Here is a 23604-nt window from a genome sequence, read left to right as displayed (position 1 = left end):
GATCAGTTAGCTCTTTCAGCACCTTGGACAGTGACGGGCGTTGACTAGCCTCATCTCTATGATGGCGGCTGCGCGAAAATCACGCAGCCGCGCATCATACACGGATGACACACGGAGCTGTCAATTGCCTTTTGCGCACGCAAAACGCAGCGTTTTTTTGCGCGCGCAAAACGCACACGCTCGTGTAAATGAGGCCTAAGTGTGTGGAGGTAATTATGAACTGTTAGTACAGGTCGTAGTATATAATTATTTTGGTTACACGGTTCAAATAGATTTATTTTTTTTACAAATTTATAGGGTGTGTTCAATAGATTCATTGAGTCCACCCTCAACAAAACATACATTAATTAAAAAAAACTGACAAAAACCTATACCTTCCTATTCACATACACAATAACATGAAATGCCGTAGAACACCCACCAGCCCAAGAATCTCACACATAAAACAAATACTATCAGGGAACCCCGGGACGTTACATCTCTAGAGACCACCGGGTTTGCCGCGCAACCCAGAGCCTTATCCAATATGGTACCTATGACAGCCATCAGAGCAGCTGACCTGGAAGCTGAAGTTAGAAATATCGATCTCCTCAATCCCTCAGGACTTACCACACAGGAGGAGCATATCACCATAACTAGTGATATTAATTTCTTTAACAGTCGACAAATACTCATTATAACCACAGTCAAACCCCAATTATCAGCACTACCTCATCCGAAATGTCATCGGTCTCTTTTTATTTTTTTATTCTTTTTTATTTATTTAGAACTCCCCCAGTCACTGACAGGGCCCTTGTTTCCGCAACTTCCAAACCCGAAAGCGAACACAATCTTACAATACTTCAACAACCCAACAGGAACAAAAAGAAAAGAAAGACACAAAGAAAAAGAGGAGGCTGTAAAATTAACAAAAAATAAGCCACTAAAACAAATCTAAAAGAAAAGAACAAAATATGAATTTTTTTCCCAATATGAGATTATATATCATCTTTTAACCCCCTATTATCCATCTTCTGTCAAAAATTCACAAACAAAATACCCACCCATTAGGCTATCCCATTACATCCAGCATCAATTCCCCCACAGTAGACTCTCACATGGACTCTTTATTACATCGCTCACTATGTGGGTAATGATAAACTCGTCACGAGGTGGCATGTCACATGTGTGAATCAACCCCAGTTCCATGCAGTCTTGGGAGAGGTAAAGCTGTGTAACAAGATGGCTCAGTATGATGCTAAGACGTTTGCAGAACTACAGCTTAAAAAAGAAACCCTCAAGAAAGAGCAGAAGAAAGAGGAGAAGCCCATTCCTGCCCCAGCACCAGCCGCAGAGAATGATCTTGATGAGTCTAAAAAAGCTCTTGCAGTGGAGCCTAAGTCAAAGGACCACTATGCTCACCTCCCTAAGAGTTCCATTATTATGGATCAATTTAAATGAAAATATTCTAATAAAGATACACAGTGGCTCTGCCTTATTTCTGGGAGCATTTTGATGAAGAGGGCTGGTCCATCTGGTATTTTGAATACCGTTTCCCTAATGAACTTACTCAGTCCTTCATGAGCTGCCACCTCACTACAGGTATGTTCCAATGTTTAAAACAGGCTTTGCCAGCGTTATCCTGTTTGGGACCAAAAATGACTGTTCACTCTTTGGCGTGTGGGTGTTCAGAGGCCAGGATTTGTCATTCAAACTGAGAATTAGCAAATAGACTATGAATCTTACAACTGGAGGAAGCTGGACTCTGATAGTGAGGTGTGCCAAAACCCTGGTGAAATTGTTTCTGCTGGGAATGAGAAATCACGCATGACGGCAAACCCTTCAACCAGGGCAAAATCTTCAAGAATCCTGGGAGGAAGAGAGGAATTGTCTGTACTAGGGTTGCACGATGCATCGAAATATCAATACTATTTCGATGCCGTGCACCCTCAAACGGTTCAATTCATGCTGACCGCATGCGCACACTTGATTGCAGGAGTGGGACAATGACTGTATTAAACAGCCGCAGCCCCGCTCTAACGGCAGAGATCAGAGAAACCTCTGACTTCCGTCGCTATTCCCTTGAATGCTGCGATCAAAGCTGACCGCAGCATTCAAGGGGAAAATAAGCAGGGGGGATGCCCCTTGGATCGCATCGCAGGGAATCCCTGTTGACGATTGAGGGACATACAGTGAAGGAAAAAAGTATTTGATCCCTTGCTGATTTTGTAAGTTTGCCCACTGTCAAAGACATGAACAGTCTAGAATTTTTAGGCTAGGGTAATTTTACCAGTGAGAGATAGATTATATAAAAATACAAAAACTGAAAATCACATAGTCAAAATTATATATATTTATTTGCATTGTGCACAGAGAAATAAGTATTTGATCCCTTTGGCAAACAAGACTTAATACTTGGTGGCAAAACCCTTGTTGGCAAGCACAGCAGTCAGATGTTTTTTGTAGTTGATGATGAGGTTTGCACACATGTTAGATGGAATTTTGGCCCACTCCTCTTTGCAGATCATCTGTAAGTCATTAAGATTTCGAGGCTGTTGCTTGGCAACTCGGATCTTCAGCTCCCTCCATAAGTTTTCGATGGGATTAAGGTCTGGAGACTGGCTAGGCCACTCCATGACCTTAATGTGCTTCTTTTTGAGCCACTCCTTTGTTGCCTTGGCTGTATGTTTCAGGTCATTGTCGTGCTGGAAGACCCAGCCACGAGCCATTTTTAATGTCTTGGTGGAGGGAAGGAGGTTGTCACTCAGGATTTGACGGTACATGGCTCCATCCATTCTCCCATTGATGCGGTGAAGTAGTCCTGTGCCCTTATCAGAGAAACACCCCCAAAACATAATGTTTCCACCTCCATGCTTGACAGTGGGGACGGTGTTATTTGGTTCATAGGCAGCATTTCTTTTCCTCCAAACACGGCGAGTAGAGTTAATGCCAAAGAGCTCAATTTTAGTCTCATCTGACCACAGCACCTTCTCCCAATCAATCTCAGAATCATCCAGATGTTCATTTGCAAACTTCAGATGGGCCTGTACATGTGCCTTCTTGAGCAGGGGACCTTGCGGGCACTGCAGGATTTTAATCCATTACAGCGTAATGTGTTACCAATGGTTTTCTTGGTGACTGTGGTCCCAGCTGCCTTGAGATCATTAACAAGTTCCCCCCGTTTAGTTTTCGGCTGAGCTCTCACCTTCCTCAGGATCAAGGATACCCCACGAGGTGAGATTTTGCATGGAGCCCCAGATCGATGTCGATTGACAGTCATTTTGTATGTCTTCCATTTTCTTACTATTGCACCAACAGTTGTCTCCTTCTCACCCAGCGTCTTACTTATGGTTTTGTAGCCCATTCCAGCCTTGTGCAGGTCTATGATCTTGTCCCTGACATCCTTAGAACGCTCTTTGGTCTTGCCCATGTTGTAGAGGTTAGAGTCAGACTGATTCATTGAGTCTGTGGACAGGAGTCTTTTATACAGGTGACCATTTAAGACAGCTGTCTTTAATGCAGGCACCAAGTTGATTTGGAGCACCAAGTTGATTTGGAGCGTGTAACTTGTCTGGAGGAGGCTGAACTCTTAATGGTTGGTAGGGGATCAAATACTTATTTCTCTGTGCATAATGCAAATAAATATATATAATTTTGACAATGTGATTTTCTGTTTTTTTTTAAATATAATCTATCTCTCACTGGTAAAATTAACCTAGCCTAAAATTTCTAGACTTTTCATGTCTTTGACAGTGGTCAAACTTACAAATTTAGCAAGGGATCAAATACTTATTTCCTTCACTGTATATATATATATATATATATATATATATATATGTATATATATATAAATGCAAACATAATATTTGTACATCCAGAGAAGAGTGGACCTTGCTATATCAAAATGGTTAGCGACACAGCATATAGCGCGGCAAGACAACAAAGATTGCATAATGGCAGAAAATTATAGATCGAGATGATGTCTTAGACCTTATTCACGACAGGGTCCCGCCTGAGCCCGAGTGTCGGCCGATAAAATCGGCCATTTTTCCCGGCCGGTGTGCATTAGTTTTGCATCTGTTCCGGGCCGGGCAAATCTGGACAGTGACATCAGGGGCAATTCCTGAAGGAGAATCCCCATGTGTTCGGGGATTCCGCTTCAGGAGTTTCCCCTGATGTCACTGCCCAGATATGGACAGAGACATCAAGCGCTCTGTCCAGGAGCAGAATCCCCGAACACACGGGGATTCCGCTCCTTCAGGGAGCTAAAGTGGGGCTAGCACATAGAGCAGGGAGATACCTCCCTGCTCTGCTAAAGTGGCGTCGCAACAACAGTAGCGCCGCAGCAGCAGCAGCTGCTAGCGGCACCATCGAAGCTTTCGCCGGGCCAGGGCGCTTTTAAAACAAGCAGGGGAAGGGAGCCAGCGCAGCACTCCCTTCCACCTGCTGTACACCCCGGCCCTGCCACACAGTGTACAGCGTACAGCCATTCGTCCGAATGGCATCAACTCCTCCTCCTCACATGCACTCTGTTTTGTGAGGAGGGAGCGAGCGACGGAATACATGTCCATCACTCGGGACACATTCCAGTGATGGCCGTGTATTACCCGGCCCCATAGACTTCTATGGGAGCCGGGCGGCCGGGTAAACAGCCGAAAATAGGGCATGTCCCATTTTTTGACGGCCAGGTTTCCCTGGCCGTCAAAAAATCGGTCGTGTGAATAGCCCCATTAGGGGTCTATTGTTCCTAATGCAGCCGGGTGACGGCCGATTTATGGACGGCCGTCACCCGGCCGGGAAACCCTGTCGTGTGAATAAAGGCTTACATTACCTGCATGTGTTTATTACTCTTTACCTTTAGGCCTTATTCACATGACAGGGTCAGAGTGTAGGACGTTTTGCATCCGTTCCGGGCCGTGTTGCCGATTTTGACCCGTTTTTTTCCCTGTCCGTTTTAAAATAGGATGAATTTAATTTGTCAATTTTTTGCCACACACTTTCCTCTGTAGATAATGCCACACACTGCCATATGTAGATACTGCCACAGCCCCCCTGTAGGTAGTGCCACACAGTCCCCCTGGTAGGTAATGCCAGACAGACCCCCTTGTAGCTAGTGCCACACAGCCTCTGTAGGCAGGGGCGTAACTAAGAAAGACTGGGCCCCATAGCAAACTCTTGCTGGGTCCCCCCTCCCCTGGGTGTCACACAACCCCCCCTTGTAGATAGTGCCTTTTTTAATGTCTACAGAGGGGACTGTATGGCGTTATCTACAAAGGGGGCTGTATGGCGTTCTCTACAGGGGGGGTTTTGTATGGCGTTCTCTACAGTGGGGGCTGTATGGCATTCTCTACAGTGGGAGCTGTATGGCGTTCTCTACAGTGGGGGCTGTATGGCGTTATCTACAGGGGGGCTGTATGGCGTTATCTACAGGGGGGTCTGTATGGCGCTATCTACAGGGGGGGCTGTATGGCGTTATCTACAATGGGGGCTGTATGGCTTTATCTACAGGGGATGTATGGCGCTATCTACAGAGGGGGCTGTATGGCCTTCTCTACAGTGGGGGCTGTATGGCATTCTCTACAGTGGGGGCTGTATGGCGTTCTCTACAGTGGGGGCTGTATGGCTCTATCTAAAGAGGGGGCTGTATGGCGTTCTCTACAGAGGGGGCTGTATGGCGTTCTTTACAGTGGGGGATGTATGGCGCTATCTACAGAGGGGGCTGTATGGCGTTCTCTACAGTGGGTAGGCTGTATGGCGTTCTCTACAGTGGGGGATGTATGGCGCTATCTACAGAGGGGGCTGTATGGTGTTCTCTACAGTGGGGACTGTATGGTGTTCTCTACAGTGGGGGCTGTATGGCTCTATCTGCAGAGGGGGCTGTATGGCGTTATCTACAGAGGGGGCTGTATGGCGTTATCTACAGAGGGGGCTGTATGGCGCTAACACCATACAGCCCCCACTGTAGAGAACGCCGTACAGCCCCCCTGTAGGTAACACTATACAGCCCCCCCGTAGGTAACGCTATACAGCCCCCCTGTAGGTAACGTTATACAGCCCCCACTGTAGGTAATGCTATACAGCCCCCCTGTAGGTAACGTTATACAGCCCCCCCTGTAGGTAACGCTATACAGTCTCCCCAGTAGGTAACGCTATACAGCCCCCCTGTAGGTAACGTTATACAGCCCCCCCTGTAGGTAATGCTATAGAGCCCCCCCTGTAGATAACGCTATACAGCCCCCCCTGTAGGTAACCGCCTGTAAAAGCCGACCTATAGTGTGTCCTACAAAAGACATGTATCCCCTATCCACCGGATAGGGGATACATGTGTGATCGCTGGCACTGATAGGGAGAATGGGGGACCAAAAGTCCCCCTGAAGTTCTCAATGACTAACCTCTGACTTCCGGCGTCTGCGCAGCTCAATAAAAATGAAAGGAGCGCTGGTCACGCATGCGCACAAGCGCGACCGGCGCTCCATTCATTTCTACGGAGCTGCCAACAGAGACCCCGGAAGTCCGAGGTTTGTGATGGAGAACTTCAGGGGACTTTCAGTCCCCCGTTCTCCCTATCAATGCCAGCGATCACACATGTATCCCCTATCCTGTGGATAGGGGATACATGTCTTTTGTTTAATGGCAGAGCGGGGAGATACCTCCCTGCTCTGCCATAGAGTTCAGTGGCGTCGCACTGTAGCAGCCATAGCGGCTGCTAGCGGAGCCTCCGGCCATGGAGGGCCCCCTCATGCCGCGGGCCCCGTAGCAGCCGCTACGGCTGCTACGGTGGTAGTCACGCCACTGCCTGTAGGTAATGCCACACAGACTCCCTTGTAGGTAGTGCCAAACAGCCCCCTGTAGGTAATGCCACACAGCCCTCTGTAGGTAATGCCGCACAGCCCCCCTATAGGTAATGCCACACAGACCCCTTGTATATAGTCACCCCCCATAGATGGCACCCCCCCCCTACGGCTCCAGGAGAAGTCCCTCACTTCACTGTCCATATATGGACAGTGAAGTGAGGGACTTCTCCTGGATCGGAATCCCCGGCCACAGTGGTGGGGATTCCGCTTCAGATGTCCTTGACGTCACTGTGTCCATATATGGACAGTGAAGGCAGGGACTTCTCCTGGAGTGGAATCCCCGACCACATCGCCGGGGATTCCGCTTCAGAAGCCCTGACATCACTATGTCCATATAGAATCCCCGGCTAGAGGTAGTGAACTGCCAATTTGGTTGTTATATCCTTTAGGCCTTATTCACACGGACGTGTCCGTTTTGCGCGCGCAAAAAATGCTGCGTTTGCGCGCGCAAAAGGTCCATGTAACATCAGCATATGGTGCGTGGCTGCGTGATTTTCGCGCAGCCGGCATCATTATGACACTGTTTTTATGTTTACAAACAGAAAAGCACCTTGTGCTTTTCTGTTTTCATTCATTTATTTTACTACAGTAGCGCACATCACGCGCGGCACCCGGAAGTGCTTCTGTGTGCCGTGCACGATCTGTACGCACCCACCGACTTCAATGAGTGCATGCTGCGCGATACACGGGCACGTATAGGACATATAGTGAGTTTCACATAGCGCACATACGCTTTTATTCACTGTGCAATAATAAATATACGTGGTTTTTCCCTTGAGTAATATATGTGTTTCACTGGATAAATACCAATGGGAATTTTTTGGTTAGAACCTAACCTTTAATGTGAGATTTATTTCACTTTTTAACAATTTAAGATAGTGATACAATTGTATCCATAAAGTTCGTTCACTAGTGCTTGCACACTTTACATTGACATATGTAATAAATTCGGATAGGACAAGGATGATCACAGAATCAATGCATTGTCTACACAGACCTCTGGAATGCCAGAGGGTCTATTCTATTAACTCTGTGAGCCCCTGACAAATTACTGCAGTGTCATTTATGAGTCAGGAAACGCTCATACGCTGCGCTCATACGCTGCGCACATACGCTGCGTGAAATTCACTGATAGTCTGAACGGCCCCATTCACTAACATAGGTCCGCGCGACGCGGTATAACACGTTCGTGTGAATAAGGCCTTACAAAGATGGCGTGATAGTGCCGGTTATGCCACACACGCATTCGCGCAGTACGTGATTGGTCAGGTGACTTTTCCTCCTATCATGGGAGTAGACACTACTTACCGTAATAGATGATGCTTTGGTGCATGCGCAAATGGGCTTTATGCAACGCTTAGACGCCCATATGCCCTGTGTATTTACAACTCATGTTATGTAAGACATGTGTACTTGTGTTTAACAACTCAGAGGTGAGTGCCAGCTGATACTGATGACACTGTAATTTTAGCACTTTTTGCATAACTTCTATATACTTGGTATTTTGTATTTATACATGGTTGTAACATTATATGTGTGGATTCTGTACTAACTTTTATGTCACATCATAATACGTCTTTATATCTCTTTTATATTAATATTATCTGATTATCCTAATTACATGATTGTATCACTGAAACACTATATATAAGCTGTGCACACACTTATTCATTGCCTCAAAATGCCTTCAATGGGTAGGTGAAACGTTGCCTATGCACTAGGTGAATAAACATCTTTTAAAACAGTTTTGAGTGCTGATTTTTTTCTTCTGGATTTGTGCATTTGCCTTAGGCTTTATTCAGACGAACGGGAAATACGTGCGTGCAACGCGCGTGATTTTCACGCGCGTTGCACGGACCTATATTAGTCTATGGGGCCGTGCAGACATGTGCGTGATTTTTGCGCTGCGTTGCTCCGTTGCAAAAAAGTCACGACATGTCCGTTCTTTCTGCGTTTTCAACGCACGGCACATGGAAGCACCTCCGTACGCACAGCATTTTTCACGCAACACTTGTTAAGTCTATGTAAATGAGTTGACCAAACTAGACAAAACAAGTACAAACCAGGAAGTGGCTTTTCACTTTCTGAGCACATGCGCACAGTTCCAACCGACATCTGCTGCAATGCAACGTGCATGCGATGTTGAAAAACGTATCTGCTTGGTCCATGACAGACCCCAGTTGTGGAACACCAACGCAGAGGCCTACCACGACCGCACGGGCAAGGAGGTTGGCTGGGATGAGGTCGCGCAGAGCCTCTTCGGACAGGAGTGGGATAAAAGCACCACAAGAGACCGCAAAAGCATAGGTAAGCGCAGATCTCTATTGATGCTAATGCAATCGGCCATGCTGTAGTGTATATCCTTGTGTTTCACATGTTTCTACTGTGCTTGGTCGCGGGTGTGTCACTGCATCATTAGGCAATTGTTTAATGTTTAGTTGTGTTTAAAGTTTAGCGACGTTTCGGACAAGTGCAGTTTTCAGTTAGGTCACATGTTCTCCTTTTTTTGTCTGTTTGCTGTTCCTATGTCCAGTTGATGATGTTAAAACCCGGTGGAGGAGCTGTCGGGATCAGTTCAGGAGGGAATTTGGAAGCAGAGGGCGAAGTGGGGATGGGGCGTCCAAAAAACGACCCTACATATATATGAAACAGCTGATGTTCCTCAAGGACCTTATGGAGATGCGGCCGTATGTACTGACTGTACCTTGATGACATGTGTGTGTTCACTGTATAATCGGCCAAAAATGGCTGTTTGTCCCTTGTGGACATGTTAAAAGGAGTAACGCAAAATGTTTCTGGCAGATGCAGTGATAATCTCAATGACACCGAGGAGGAGGCTGGCCATGTGGAGTCGCAGCTGGTCACGGAACAACATCCCGTGTTGCCCTTGACCCCCGAGCTTACGCAAACACAAGCAGCCACCCAGTTAAGCAGCCAACCACAGCTGCCACGGGACGTGGACAATCCCCGGACGCCACCAGCCAGACGCCGGCGCACCCAGGTTGCCACAGCAGGTGCCAACGTGGACTCAAGAGTCCTGGAGTACCTCCGGCGCTGTTCGGAGGATGGATGTGACGCTTTTGGCCGTAGCATAGCGCCGCTACTCCGGCGAGTACCGGACTACCGGATGGCACGCATCCAAGGCTCCATCCTTGCTATAATTGACTCCGCCACTCCTCCTAACAATCCAAGCCAGTGCTTCCAGGTAATAGAGCAATGGCGTGGATTGCCTGAGGATTTGGTGCCCTCTACTGCACCTCTCCCTTCCCAGCCTGCACACACCTTTCCACGGCCACAGTACCAACGGCCGATGGTGAGCATAATGTCACCTGGTCATGTGGTGCCTCGTGAGCGCCCTTTCGCCCCCTACGTCAGACCCCAGCCACCCTTTGGCCAGGGCCCCCCGGCAGGGTTCAACCCTCTGTATCAGCACCACTATGCTGTTGAGGAACATCCTTAGCAGGCCCAGGGACAGTATAGTGGTGCTGAAATTCAGAGCCATCAGTCGCCATCACAGCGGTATCATGATTTATAGATGTGTGTAGGCAGATTACTGGTGGCTCGATGTGGTGATGTAAACATCGAAGTTCGAGTTTGTAAATGTAGCATCATGTTGGTGCGTTTTCTATTTTTGGATGCCTGCTGGTTTCTGTTAAAAGTTACCGTTCGAAATTACACATTAATTTTTTTTTCTGTTTGCAAGTAAGATTTGATGTGTTGCCTCCATCTATGTGGTGGAACCCAGGTTCCCCAAAAGGTTCTTTTAGGTAATGTTCAAACATTATGCCGACGGAGCAAGATTGTTGCATGCCATGATTGAGGTATTAGTATATCTTTGGTGGTTTTCCTCCATTCCTCATATTGTGCTCGCCTGCATTGCAGTGGTGTGAGAAATGTCGAACAAATGTATTTTGGCTTGGGATTAGTGAACATGGGCTAAGCCAATCTGCCTCCCATGCTAATTCGTTTAGAGGACATTCCAAATAAAAAGAAAAACCACCAAAGATATAAGCTTGCAACCCACGTCAAGGGTCCTCATGTCTTGCGAGTCCCTAATCAAAATATCCCCTCCCCAAATAACAACAAATTTAACTAAAAAATGCTACAGTGGGCCACTAATCTACACTAGGACACCCTTCACAGAACATCCTCCTGCCATGGCACAGCTCCATCGGGGCTGTCAAAATATTGTGCAAATATGTCGCGTACTCGAATCCCAGATGTTTGAGCCCTTCCGAGTGGAATTTGCTGCGGAATGGTTGATGTTGAAACATTTTGCCTAATATATTCGGCATCACAACCGGCATCATGTATGCGACAAAAATTATGAAGCACGACACACGCTTGTATGACACGGGTGACATTTTGCGGCGTCAGTTGCATGGTGGTGAGAAAAACACGCCATTTGGAGGACATTATGCCAAATGCACATTCCACACATCGGCGTGCTCTGCTAAGCCGGTAATTGAATATGCGCCGACGGTCATCCAAGCCTCTTCAAGCAAATGGGCGCATTACTTGACTTGTGGGTCCAAAACCCTCATCTGCCACGATTACATAAGGGACTGGTGGTCCTCGCGAGCCAGGCAGGTGGCTCGGCGCCGGCACGGAAAGTAGATTGCACATCAGACGATGGCCCATCCTGGATGTGCGAAAGATGCGGGCATCAGCTGAGCTTCCATAGGACCCTATATGTACAATGGTAAAACAATAATTGCTGTCGGACAAGGCCAACAAGACGATGGAAAAAAACTGTTTGTAGTTATAGAATCGGGATCCTGAGTGGGGGGGCTTCTTGACCCGAATATGCTTGCCGTCTAGGGCACCAATACAATTTGGAAATTGGGTGGTGGTGATAAAGTCGTCAGAAATCGAAAGCCAGTGCTCTGTCGTGGGCTGAGGCATCACTGTGGCCTTCAATCGCAGCCACATCACAACACAGGTGCCTGTCACAATGCCCGAAATTGTGCTCACTCCAAGAAGGAATTCGAAATGTAACAAATGATAGCTGTTTCCGGTAGCTAGAAATCTACATGGGCGAGATGCAAAAACACAACACACAAATAAACGTGATGTAGGACATGACAACCACACACCATCCTGTAAGCTGCAATTGTTTAAAACACACATACCTCAACGTCACAAGGAGTCGCTCCTCGGGGGAAATGCAGCACCGCATATTTGTGTCCTGGTAGGTTATTCCTGTGCAAATCAGGTCCAGCAGAATATCAAAAATCGACACAGACATGCGGCAAAATGTGCGAAATTTCTCGGGGTTACATAGTTACATATAGTTACATAGTTAGTACGGCTGAAAAAAGACACATGTCCATCAAGTTCAACCAAGGGAAGGGAAAAGGAAGGAAAAATTTCTACACATAGGAGCTAATATTTTTTTGTTCTAGGAAATTATCTAACCCTTTTTTAAAGCCATCTACTGTCCCTGCTGTGACCAGCTCCTGCGGTAGGCTATTCCATAAATTCACAGTTCTCACTGTAAAGAAGCCTTGTCGCCTCTGCAGCTTGAACCTTTTTTTCTCCAGACGGAGGGAGTGCCCCCTTGTTTTTTGAGGGGGTTTTACAAGGAACAGGATTTCACCATATTTTTTGTATGTGCCATTAATATATTTATATAAGTTAATCATGTCCCCCCTTAGTCTTCTTTTTTCAAGGCTAAATAGGTTTAATTCTTTCAATCTTTCCTCATAACTTAAATTCTCCATGCCCCTTATTAGCTTCGTTGCTCTTCTTTGTATTTTTTCCAACTCCAGGGCATCCTTTCTATGAACTGGAGCCCAGAACTGAACTGCATATTCTAGATGAGGCCTCACTAATGCTTTGTAAAGTGGCATTATTACATCCCTGTCCCGCGAGTCCATGCCTCTTTTAATACACGACAATATCCTGCTGGCCTTTGAAGCAGCTGATTGACACTGCATGCTGTTATTGAGTTTATGATTTACAAGTACACCCAGATCCTTCTCAACAAGTGAATCCGCCAGTGTAGCGCCCCCTAGGACATATGATGCATGCAGGTTGTTGGTACCAAGATGCATAACTTTACATTTATCTACATTAAACTTCATTTGCCAAGTGGACGCCCAAACACTTAGTTTGTTTAAATCTGCCTGTAATTCATGAACATCTTCCATAGTCTGAACTATATTACATAGCTTGGTGTCATCTGCAAAAATAGAAATAGTGCTATTAATCCCATCCTCTATATCATTAATAAATAAGTTGAATAATAGTGGTCCCAGCACTGAACCCTGGGGTACACCACTTATAACCGGGGACCATTCAGAGAAGGAATCATTGACCACAACCCTCTGGATACGGTCCTTGAGCCAATTCTCAATCCAATTACAAACTATATTTTCTAAACCTATAGTCCTTAATTTACCCATTAGGCGTCTATGGGGGACAGTGTCAAATGCCTTTGCAAAGTCCAAAAACACTAAATCCACAGCGGCCCCTCTGTCTAGACTTCTGCTCACCTCTTCATAAAAACAGATTAGGTTTGTTTGACAACTTCTGTCCTTAGTAAAACCGTGCTGGCTGTCACTTATAATGCTATTTATTGTCACATAATCCTGTATATAGTCCCTCAATAGCCCCTCAAACATTTTCCCCACGATGGATGTTAAGCTTACTGGTCTATAATTACCCGGGGAAGACCTAGAGCCCTTTTTGAAAATAGGCACCACATTTGCCCTGCGCCAGTCCCTTGGCACTATACCAGTCACTAGAGATTCTCTGAATATTATGAAAAGGGGGACAGAAATAACTGAACTAAGCTCTTTAAGAATTCTAGGGTGTAACCCATCTGGTCCCGGAGCCTTGTGCACATTTATTTTATTTAATTTAGCTTGGACCATCTCTACATTCATCCAATTCAGTATATCAACTGATATATTAACAGCACTGGCACCGGCTACATCAGCTGCTCTTTCTTCTGTTGTATATACAGAGCTAAAGAACCCATTTAGTAACTCTGCCTTCTCTTGATCCCCTGTGATCAACTCCCCATTACCATTATCTAGGGGTGGCTGCGAAGGTCATCATATAGAGTATTAAAATGGCGTTTGGAGGTGCGCTGGGCCACAAGTGGATGAACCCAAATCCTCCCTCTTCTCCGGGTTCCCTCCTGAAGCATGGGTCGGCGCTCACCAAATCTCCGAGAAACCATCCATGATATCAGCACACGGCCCAGCGGAGTCAAGGGCATAGTGTAGATTTTTTACCTGGAAAAATGCCAAAAACCACCCAACACGGCCAAAAGTAGTTTGCAAGGTGCAAACTTGATGCGAACATGTGCTCACATCAAGCAGGTGTTGGAGAAGGTGTCTTTTTGTAGGCTGCCCTCTCCATTACTCCACCCTCCGTTGTTTTGACGCGCGTTAAAACCGCATGCCATACGCGCGTAAAATACGCAATCACGCAGTCCTAACGCAGCCCTAACGGATGCCACACGCAACTACCACGCAACCAAAACGCTGCGTTTTTCACGCGCGCAAAAACGCCACATTCGGGTGAATCCAGCCTTACTGAAGGGGTTTTGGTCAAGATCCCTTGAGGCTTAGCACCGGCTATATTTTCCATTACTGTGGAGCTCCTATATTTTGTTTGGACATGGTGATGTCTTAATTGTAGAAACGCCAATTTTAGAGTTTTCTAGACCACTCTCAGTTCTTGATAATTTAAAGTTCTTAACCAGACGTCCTGAGGCCAAGTTCCCTGTAGAAATTTGTCTTGGAAATAAGAGCCAAACTTTGTTTCGTATTTGCACAGGAATGTAGAGATTGTTCAAATTATTTTGTCCAAACCATGAGCAAAACAGGAATAGAAATTCCATACTGTAAATGTAAAGAGAACTGTCCAAAGATATCTAGAATCCACAAAGGATTGGCGGAAGGCTGAAATCATCTCATCCAGTTCCAGTATAAAATAAAAAAGTAATAAGGTCTTAAAAATGAACAGTGGTGAGTACATTCAACACACGCACAATAAAATCAGTGGGTGTGGGAGACTTACCTTTGGGTGTACAACTATATAGGTACAATGCTATATTAGAGCATGTATGTAATGAGGATGCTGCCCCTTGTGTGCAATACCCACCTCGTCGGGACATTTGGGAATCAGACAACTGAACCGGATTCCGTGTCCAAAAGAAAAGAGGCACTCGTCTTGCGCAATCCTCATCTGGATAAAGAATCACCAAAGCATTTCTTTGTTTTAAGGCTGGGTTCACACGACCTATTTTCAGGCGTAAACTAGGCGTATTAAGCCTCGATTTACGCCTGAAAATACGGCTCCAATACGTCGGCAAACAGCTGCCCATTCATTTGAATGGGTTTGCCGACGTACTGTGCGGACGACCTGTAATTTACGCGTCGTCATTTGACAGCTGTCAAACGACGACGCGTAAAATGACTGCCTCGTCAAAGAAGTGCAGGACACTTCTTTGGACGTTTTTTGAGCCGTTTTCTCATAGACTCCAATGAAAACAGCTCCAAAAACGGACATAAAAAACGCAGCGAAAACGCAGCAAAAAACGCAGCGAAAAACGCGAGTTGCTCAAAAAACTTCTGAAAATCAGGGGCTGTTTTCCCTTAAAAACAGCTCCGTATTTTCAGACGTTTTTGGTCACTACGTGTGCACATACCCTAAAGCTTTATTGGCTGTCTCAACAATACTACACATTTCTGGGTGCTTTGAACCCCTTCTTTAAGTCAGAGACATATACAAAACATGGCAGCCATCAAACATTTAGGCCGGGTTCACACAGGACAGACATTTTCTGCTGTGGCTTGTTGCCGCAAAATTTGTGGTGAATTCACGTAAAAATCCACATGTGTATTTTGCTGCAGATTCACCTTGGATTTCAACCCTTCCACATTGAAATAAGTTATATTTTAAACAAATCCGCTGGCCCCTAAGCCTCACAATAGACTGAACTTTTCTCTGTAGTCATTTTATTATTATCACAGGCAGGATTACACTGACAAGTATCACCTATATATAGATAACGCAGGATCCACCATTTATAATAGACTGATAATTCCTGTTCTGTAAAGATAATTTTTCAGGAGTCATCTCATTGACCTCACAGACAGGATTACACTGACAGGTAACACTTAAATATAGATTACACAGGATCCACCATTCATAATAGACCGATCCTTCCTGTGCTGTAGAGATCACTTCTCAGCATACATCTTATAATCACAGGATTGCAATGACACGTAATACTTATATATAGATAACACAGGATCCACCATCCATAATAGACTAACTCTTTCTGTTCTGTAGAGATCATTTCTCAGCATACATCTCATCATCACAGGCAGGATTACACTAACAGGTAACACCTATATATAGATAACACAGGATCCACCATTTATAATATACTCTCCCTTCCTGTTTTGTAGATATAATTTCTCAGCAGTCATCTCATGATCATCACAGGGTTACAATGACAGGTAACACCTATATATAGATAACACAGGATTCACCATCCATAACAGACTGACCCTTCCCGTTCTGTAGAGATCATTTATCAGCAGTCATCTCATTATCATCACAGCCCAGATTACAAGTGCGTTGTTTTTTTTTTTTTACCACACCGTAAAATCAAGCACCTAGCCATGTTGTCTGCCCTTACAAACATCTGTCAAAGAATGGGTTGTTGTAAAAAAAAACCTCAATGAATTCGAGTGTGTTACTGTAATAGAACGCCACCGTTGCAACAAGTCAATTTCTGAAATTTCTTCCCTCCTAGATATTCCACGATTAATTGAGCGGTGTTATTGCAAAGTGGAAGTGTTTAGAAACCACAGACCAATGTAAAGTTACAGACTGGGGTCGAGGACTGCTTAGATGCCTAGTGCATAAATTTCGCCAACGCTCTGCTGACCTAATAACTGTAAAGTTCTTAACATCCGCGCAAAAACTGTGCCCCGTGAGTTTAATGCCGTGGGTTCGCATAGCTGCATGAAAGCCTTACTGTATATTACCAAGCACAATGCCAAGCATCGGATGGAGAGGTTTAAAGCACGCAGCCACTAAACTCTGGAGCAGTGGAAACACGTTCTGTGGCGTGGCGATTCACGCTTCTCTGTCTGTCTGGGTTTTGAGAATTCCAGGAGAGCTTTACCTACCTAAATGAATTGTGCCAAATGTAAAGTTTGGAGGAGGGATAATGCTATGGGCTTGCTATTCAGGGGTTGGCCTAGGCCCCTTAATTCTAGTGAAGGAAAATCTTAGAACTTTAGCATACCAGGACATTTTGGACAATTATATGTATCCAACTTTCCGGGAACAGTTTAGGGCAGGCCCTTTTTTGTTCCAGCATGTCACTGCCCCAGTGCACAAGGTCCATAAAGGCATGGTTGGTGTGGAAGAATTTGACTTACCCACACAGAGAAATAACCTCAACCCCATCGAACACCTTTAGGCTGGGTTCACACGACCATGTTACGTCCGTAATGTACGGAACGTATTTCGGCCGGAAGACCCGGACCAAACACAGTGCAGGGAGCCGGGCTCCTAGCATCATAGTGATGTACGACGCTAGGAGTACCTGCCTCTGCGTGAAACTACTGCCCCGTACTGTAATCATGATTACAGTACGGGACAGTTGTCCTGCAGCGAGGCAGGGACTCCTAGCATCGTACATCACTATGATCCTAGGAGCCCGGCACCCTGCACTGTGTTCGGTCCGGGTCTTCCGGCCGAAATATGTTCCGTACATTACGGACGTAACATGGTCGTGTGAACCCAGCCTTAGGATTAATTAGAACGGAGATTGTGAGCCAGGCCCTCTCCTCCATTATCAGTGTATGACCTCACAAATAATCTTCTGGATGAATGTGCAAATATTCCCACAGACATACTCCAAAATCTTGTAGAAAGCCTTCCCAAAAAAAGGAAAACTGTTTTAGCTACTAAATGGGGACCAACGCCATATTAACCCCATATTAACCCCTTCCCGACATATGACATACAGTTATGTCATAGCCGGGTAGCTGAAGTATGGAGCGTGCTCACAGAGTGAACCCGCTCCATACGATGCAGGTGTCGGCTGTTTGTTATAGGTAACACCTATATATAGATAACACAGAATCCACTATTGACAATGAGTGATGCACATAGCTCCCCTCCTATCCGTTTCTGCATAAGTCACAGAACATGCCTAGAAAACGCTCCCATAGCACACAATGGGTCCCCTCCTGTTCACAGGTTCCTACGGTCTATGTGTCTTCTGTAAAGCATATCTCCAAATGCTGTTGACAGCAGCTCAGGCAAGATGCCCCATAATCATATACAGAAAATAGAATAACAAAAATCTATAATAAGAAAACAAAACAGATTATAACAAAGAATATGCTTCACTATATGGTTTTAATTAGGCAAATAAATATAGATACTTTCCCTTTAACCCCTTCACGACTGCCATACAGCGATATACGTTCTAACTGCCCCATGCTGTTAGCACGTATGTAGACATTAGCAGCGTGCATCGGGGTTTAATGAGTGAAAAAGCTGCTTCAGCGTGAGCAGGTCTGCACTAATCTATGTGTTGGCTCTCTTTGCAAGTGCCAACACCTCTTTGACTTAGTTTCATAAAACAAACGTGTTTGTTTTATAAAACTTAAGTTACAAGTGCAGCGCTGCTCACAATGAAACAGTCTGCAATTATGCCTCGGCCCGTGTGTGTCAATGCCTCCCCCCTCCGTCGCTTCTGCCCAGAGATAACGGAGCCAGTGTGCTCGTTATTTGGGCAGATGAGGTACTGAAAGTTTTAGTTTCCTCTCTCCTGGAGAGTGTAGAAGGCTAACTGTTAGGGCAAAGCCACACGTGGCGGAATTGCTCTTGAATTCCGCTGCGGACACTCCGCAGCGTTAATCCGCAGCGGAGCCGTTTCTCCATTGACTTCCACTTCTATTTAGTAGGGTTCGTTTAGACGAGGCTGAAAATTCCGCTGCGGAGCATAGGCTGCGGTGCGGAATTTGGTGTCCGCAGCATGCAATGGATGTTGCGGAGTTGTGGCGGACTGGTTGCGGACTCATGGCGGAAGTTCTCCATTGACTTCAATGGAGATTCTAATTTCCGCAATGAAGTCCGCAGCTGTCATGCACATGTTATGTGTGCTGCGGATGCGTCTTGCTTTTTTGACATGACATTTCTTCATTCTGGCTGGACCTATGTATTTCTAGGTCTACAGCCAGACTGAGGAAGTCAATGGGGCTCCCGTAATTACAGGAGCGTTGCTAGGAGACGTCAGTAAATAGTCACTGTCCAGGGTGCTGAAAGAGTTAAGCGATCGGCAGTAACTGTTTCTGCACCCTGGACAGTGACTACCGATCCCAATATACAGCAACCTGTAAAAAAAATAGAAGTTCATACTTACCGAGAAATCCCTGCTTCTGTCTCCAGTCCGGCTTCCCAGGATGACGTTTCAGTCTAAGTGACGGCTGCAGCCAACCACAGGCTGCAGCGGTCACATGGACTGCCGCGTCATCCAGGGAGGTCGGGCTGGATGCCGAAAGAGGGACGCGTCACCAAGACAACGGCCGGTAAGTATGAAATTCGTTTACTTTCACTAGGGAAAGTGCTGGCCCTTCTCTCTATCCTGCACTGATAGAGAGAAGGGAAGCACTTTTACCGCAGTCCGCAGCAGCTAGTTCGCATCAATTTACTGCACATTTTGGGAAGATCCGCCGCAGAATCTGCAACGCAGATTCTGTGCAGCATTGATGCGGACAGTTGCGGAGGAAATCCGCCACGTGTGGGCATGCCCTTAAAGAGCTGCAACCAGTGTATATATATATATATATGTATATATATATATATATATATATATATATTGTGACAACCTGAGGGATAACTTATCTCACAGGATCGCCATCTCCAGGGTTTAAAGGGTTTAAACCAGCCACAGCTAGCTTTATTGTCTTCAACACAGCAAGCAGTGTAACAAAACCTTTACAAAGTAAACCCTAGGCTGTCCAGCCTCTAACTAAACATTAAGGGTATGTGCACACGAGGGCGTCCGTTACGGCTGAAATTACGGGGATGTTTCAGCCTGAAAACATCCCCGTAATTTCAGCCGTACCGGCATGTGCAGGCGCTTGAACGCCGCGTCAATTACGGGCGTAATTAGCGCTGCTATTCATTGGAGTCAATGAATAACGGCTCTAATTACGGCCAAAGAAGTGACAGGTCACTTCTTTGACGTGGGCGTCTATTTACGCGCCGTCTTTTGACAGCGGCGCGTAAATATACGCCTCGTGTGAACAGACAAACGTCTGCCCATTGCTTTCAATGGGCAGATGTTTGTCAGCGCTATTGAGGCGCTATTTTCGGGCGTAATTCGGGGCAAAAACGCCCGATTTACGTCCGTAAATAGGCCGTGTGAACATACCCTAAGTGTCTCTCAGTAAGAGACCCTGAGCCTTGTGCCTAGTACCTCAAAACCTTCACAGGTTGACCTGATGTAAAAAGAGCAGTATGAGAAATCGTTCCTGAGGAAGCAAATGAAAATCTATTGGACTGCATGATCCCCAGGAAAGGTTATACTTTGCCAGCTTCCAAATAAAGTTGGAGGCGCCACCTACAGGAAAGGATCTGGCATCAGAGTAGGGCTATTCGAAAAATAATCGAAAATGAAATTTAGCGCAATTAATCGACGTCATCTTGCGAATTTCGGTTTTATCAATTATTTTTTCAGATTTATACTGTATCTGCATCTTCCTGACTTATGTAAGCCTTAACTAATTATTTTTTTTGATAGACGTAGTGGTATGAGGGCTGTTTTTTTTGCGGTATGATCTGTAGTTATTATTGGTACCATTTTGGGGTACATGCGATTTTTTGATCACTTTTTATCCTATTTTTTGGGAGGCAAGGGACCGAAAAAACTGCAATTCTGGCATAGTTTTTTTTATACAGCGTTCACCATGCGTTAAAAACTCCATGTTAACTTTATTCTGCGGGTCAGCCCGATTCCGGCAATACCAAATTTGTAGCACTTTTTTATGTTTTACAACTATTTGCACCATAAAATTACTTTTGTAAAAAGAATGTATTTTTTCTGTCTCCAAGTTGTGAGAACCATAACGTTTTAATTTTTTCGTCGACGAAGCTGTATGAGGGCTTGTTTTTGCGAGACGAGCTATAGTTTTTATAGGTACCATTTTTAGATACATGCGACTTTTTGATCACTTTTTATTCCAATATTTGTAGGACAAAATGACCAAAAAAACCCCAGAAATTCTGGTATAGTTTTTTATGGGGGTTTTGTACGCCGTTCACCGCGTGGAATAAATAACAAATATTTTCATAGTCACGGCGATACCAAATATGTATGGTTTATTTATTTTTTTCAATAATAAAAGACTTGATAAGGGAACAGGGTGATTGTGTTTTATTTTATTACTTTAAACTTTTATTATAGGTTTTAAAACTTTTTTTCTTTACACTTTTTTTTCAAGTCCCACTAGGGGAATTGAAGGTCCAACTGTCAGATTTTTTTTTCTAATACATTGCACTACCTATGTAGTGCTATGTATTAGATCTGTCAGTCATTCACTGACAGCAAGCAGATTAGGCTTCGCCTTCCGGCAGGGCCCAATCAGCTTGCGTAATGGCAGAGCAAGAGGCCATTGTTAGGTCTCCTGTTGCCATAGCAGCAGTCTCCAGGGCTGGCGATTTGCAAGCAACCTCTAAGATGCAGCGATCGCTGCATCAAAGGGGTTAATGGCAGGGATCGGAGCTAGCTCCGGTTCCTGCTGTTACAGGTGGATGTCAGCTGTAACATCCAGCTGACATCCACCACTGAGGACGACGGCTCAGTTCCTGAGCCGGCGCCATCTTGCCGTCGGCTACGGAAGCCTTTCACGCTCCGCCGCCGGGCGGATCCTGAAATGCTTCTGTGCTAGGCAGACCGGGAGGCCAGTATTAGTCCTTCCGTTGCCATTTCAGCTACCGGAACCCCAGCAATTTTATTGCTGGGGTTCTAATGAGCTGCAAACAGCTTAAAGTGTTGTCCGAGATTTTTTTTTTTGTACATTTAAAACCTACATTGCACATATTTACAATTGCATAATATACTTACCCGTGCAATCTTGCTTCTGTTCTCCGCTCTGGCTGCTTTTTCCTTCTGCTCACATGAGCTCTGACGTCACCATTTCAGCCTCCTCCACTGTCGTGTCGTATCCCGATCACATGGTCTCGTACCAAAGAGACCTCGGATGGTATACGACACGTCACTTATCACGTGGTGTATATCGGCTTGTTCTGCTTCACAGTCTGTAACACGCATGCGCTGTCACTGCTGTTCTCGCGGTCCCTGCTGTTCTCGAGATAACAGCAGGGGCCGCGCATGCGCGTTACAACAGAACAAGCCGATATACACCACGTCACAAGTGACGTGTCATATACGCGACAAAGAATTCAAGATCAACAAAGCGGCAGAGCCAGAGCAGAGAGTGACGTCACCAGTCAAGTTTCCCACGGCAGGATCTGGAAACGGGGCCACTTTGGAAAACATAAGTATATTACAAATGTAGTTACATTTATAACTTACATGCATTAAAGGGGTTATTGAAAATATGATGGTATCTCGGACAACCCCTTTAAATGCAGCGATCGCATTTGAACGCTGCATTTAAGGGGTTAATTTCGGGGATCAAAGCTAATTTGGTCCCTGCCATTACAGACGGATGTCAGCTGTAAGATACCGCTGACATTCGGCGATGGTGGCACCGACTCAGCTTCTGAGCTGGTGTCCACCATTTGTCGTATTGATACGGCAAAATGCGGGAAGCACTAGCTTTCCATGACGTATCCATATGACAAATGTCGGGAAGGGGTTAAGATAGTAATAGATATACTTATGACATTTCCTTCGGTGGAGAAAAGATCTGTGAAGTTGGCAGATCGAGACGAATTCCATCCCAAAAAAAAATCAACACTATTATTGGCTGTTAATGTCTGTGAAGAACCTGATGACTTAAAAAACTTTTTTTGCTTTTAAAGCTTTTCCCCCATTTCAAACAAGAATATGAATTCTCTAGTGAGTTTTTCTAGTGTCAAATATTTTCCACATATAAAACATCAAAATGGTTTCTTTCCTGTGTGACTTCTCGGATAATCTCCAAGTCTGGTTTTAGTAATAAACTGGCCTGCAGACAGGACTCCCAAGAAGCTGCACTGCGCACTATTGTCTTACACTTAGACGATAATGAAAATAGGAGCCGGCGCAATAACATACGCCTCAATGGTGTGCCTGAAGCATTTCACCAAGAGGATCTGGCGGCCACAGTGCAGGGAATATTCAACTTTCTACTGGGTCGCTCCTCCACTGAAACAATTGAACTTGACAGAGTTCATCGTGCCTTGGGGCCTCGATCCAATGATGGAACTAGAATTTGCGACATCATCTGCCGTGTGCATCGTTATACTATCAAAGATAGGTATCGGCCAGGACCGGAGCTAGCTTCCGATCTGACCGACTAACCCCTCACATGCTGCGTTCAATAGAGATCGCAGCATGTGAGTTTATAGCCACCGGCACCCCAGCAACGTGATCGCTGGGTTGCCGGTGGCTGCAAAGGCGATCGGAGGCCTAATACTTACCTCCCGGTCTGTCAGCAACGAAATCCTCCTATGCTCCGTCGTCGGCAGGGCCCAAAAGGCTTCCGGTACCATCGGCAAGATGGCGCTGGCTCAGCTTCCGGCTCAGAAGCTGAGACGGCGTCATCAACAG

At 45.6% G+C, this 23604-nt stretch overlaps 1 pseudogene; it reads left to right on the top strand.

Annotated features, from left to right (window-relative positions):
- The first annotated feature begins 526 nt into the window (after nucleotides 1-526).
- On the top strand, nucleotides 527-23354 carry LOC142694373 (elongation factor 1-gamma-B pseudogene; annotated as a pseudogene).
- The last annotated feature ends 250 nt before the right edge of the window (nucleotides 23355-23604 follow it).

The sequence above is a fragment of the Rhinoderma darwinii genome, chromosome 1, assembly GCF_050947455.1.
Source record: "Rhinoderma darwinii isolate aRhiDar2 chromosome 1, aRhiDar2.hap1, whole genome shotgun sequence".
Taxonomy (NCBI): Eukaryota; Metazoa; Chordata; class Amphibia; order Anura; family Rhinodermatidae; genus Rhinoderma; species Rhinoderma darwinii.
The sequence above is the reverse complement of the archived record's forward strand: the minus strand, read 5'-3'. Positions and strand labels throughout refer to the sequence as shown.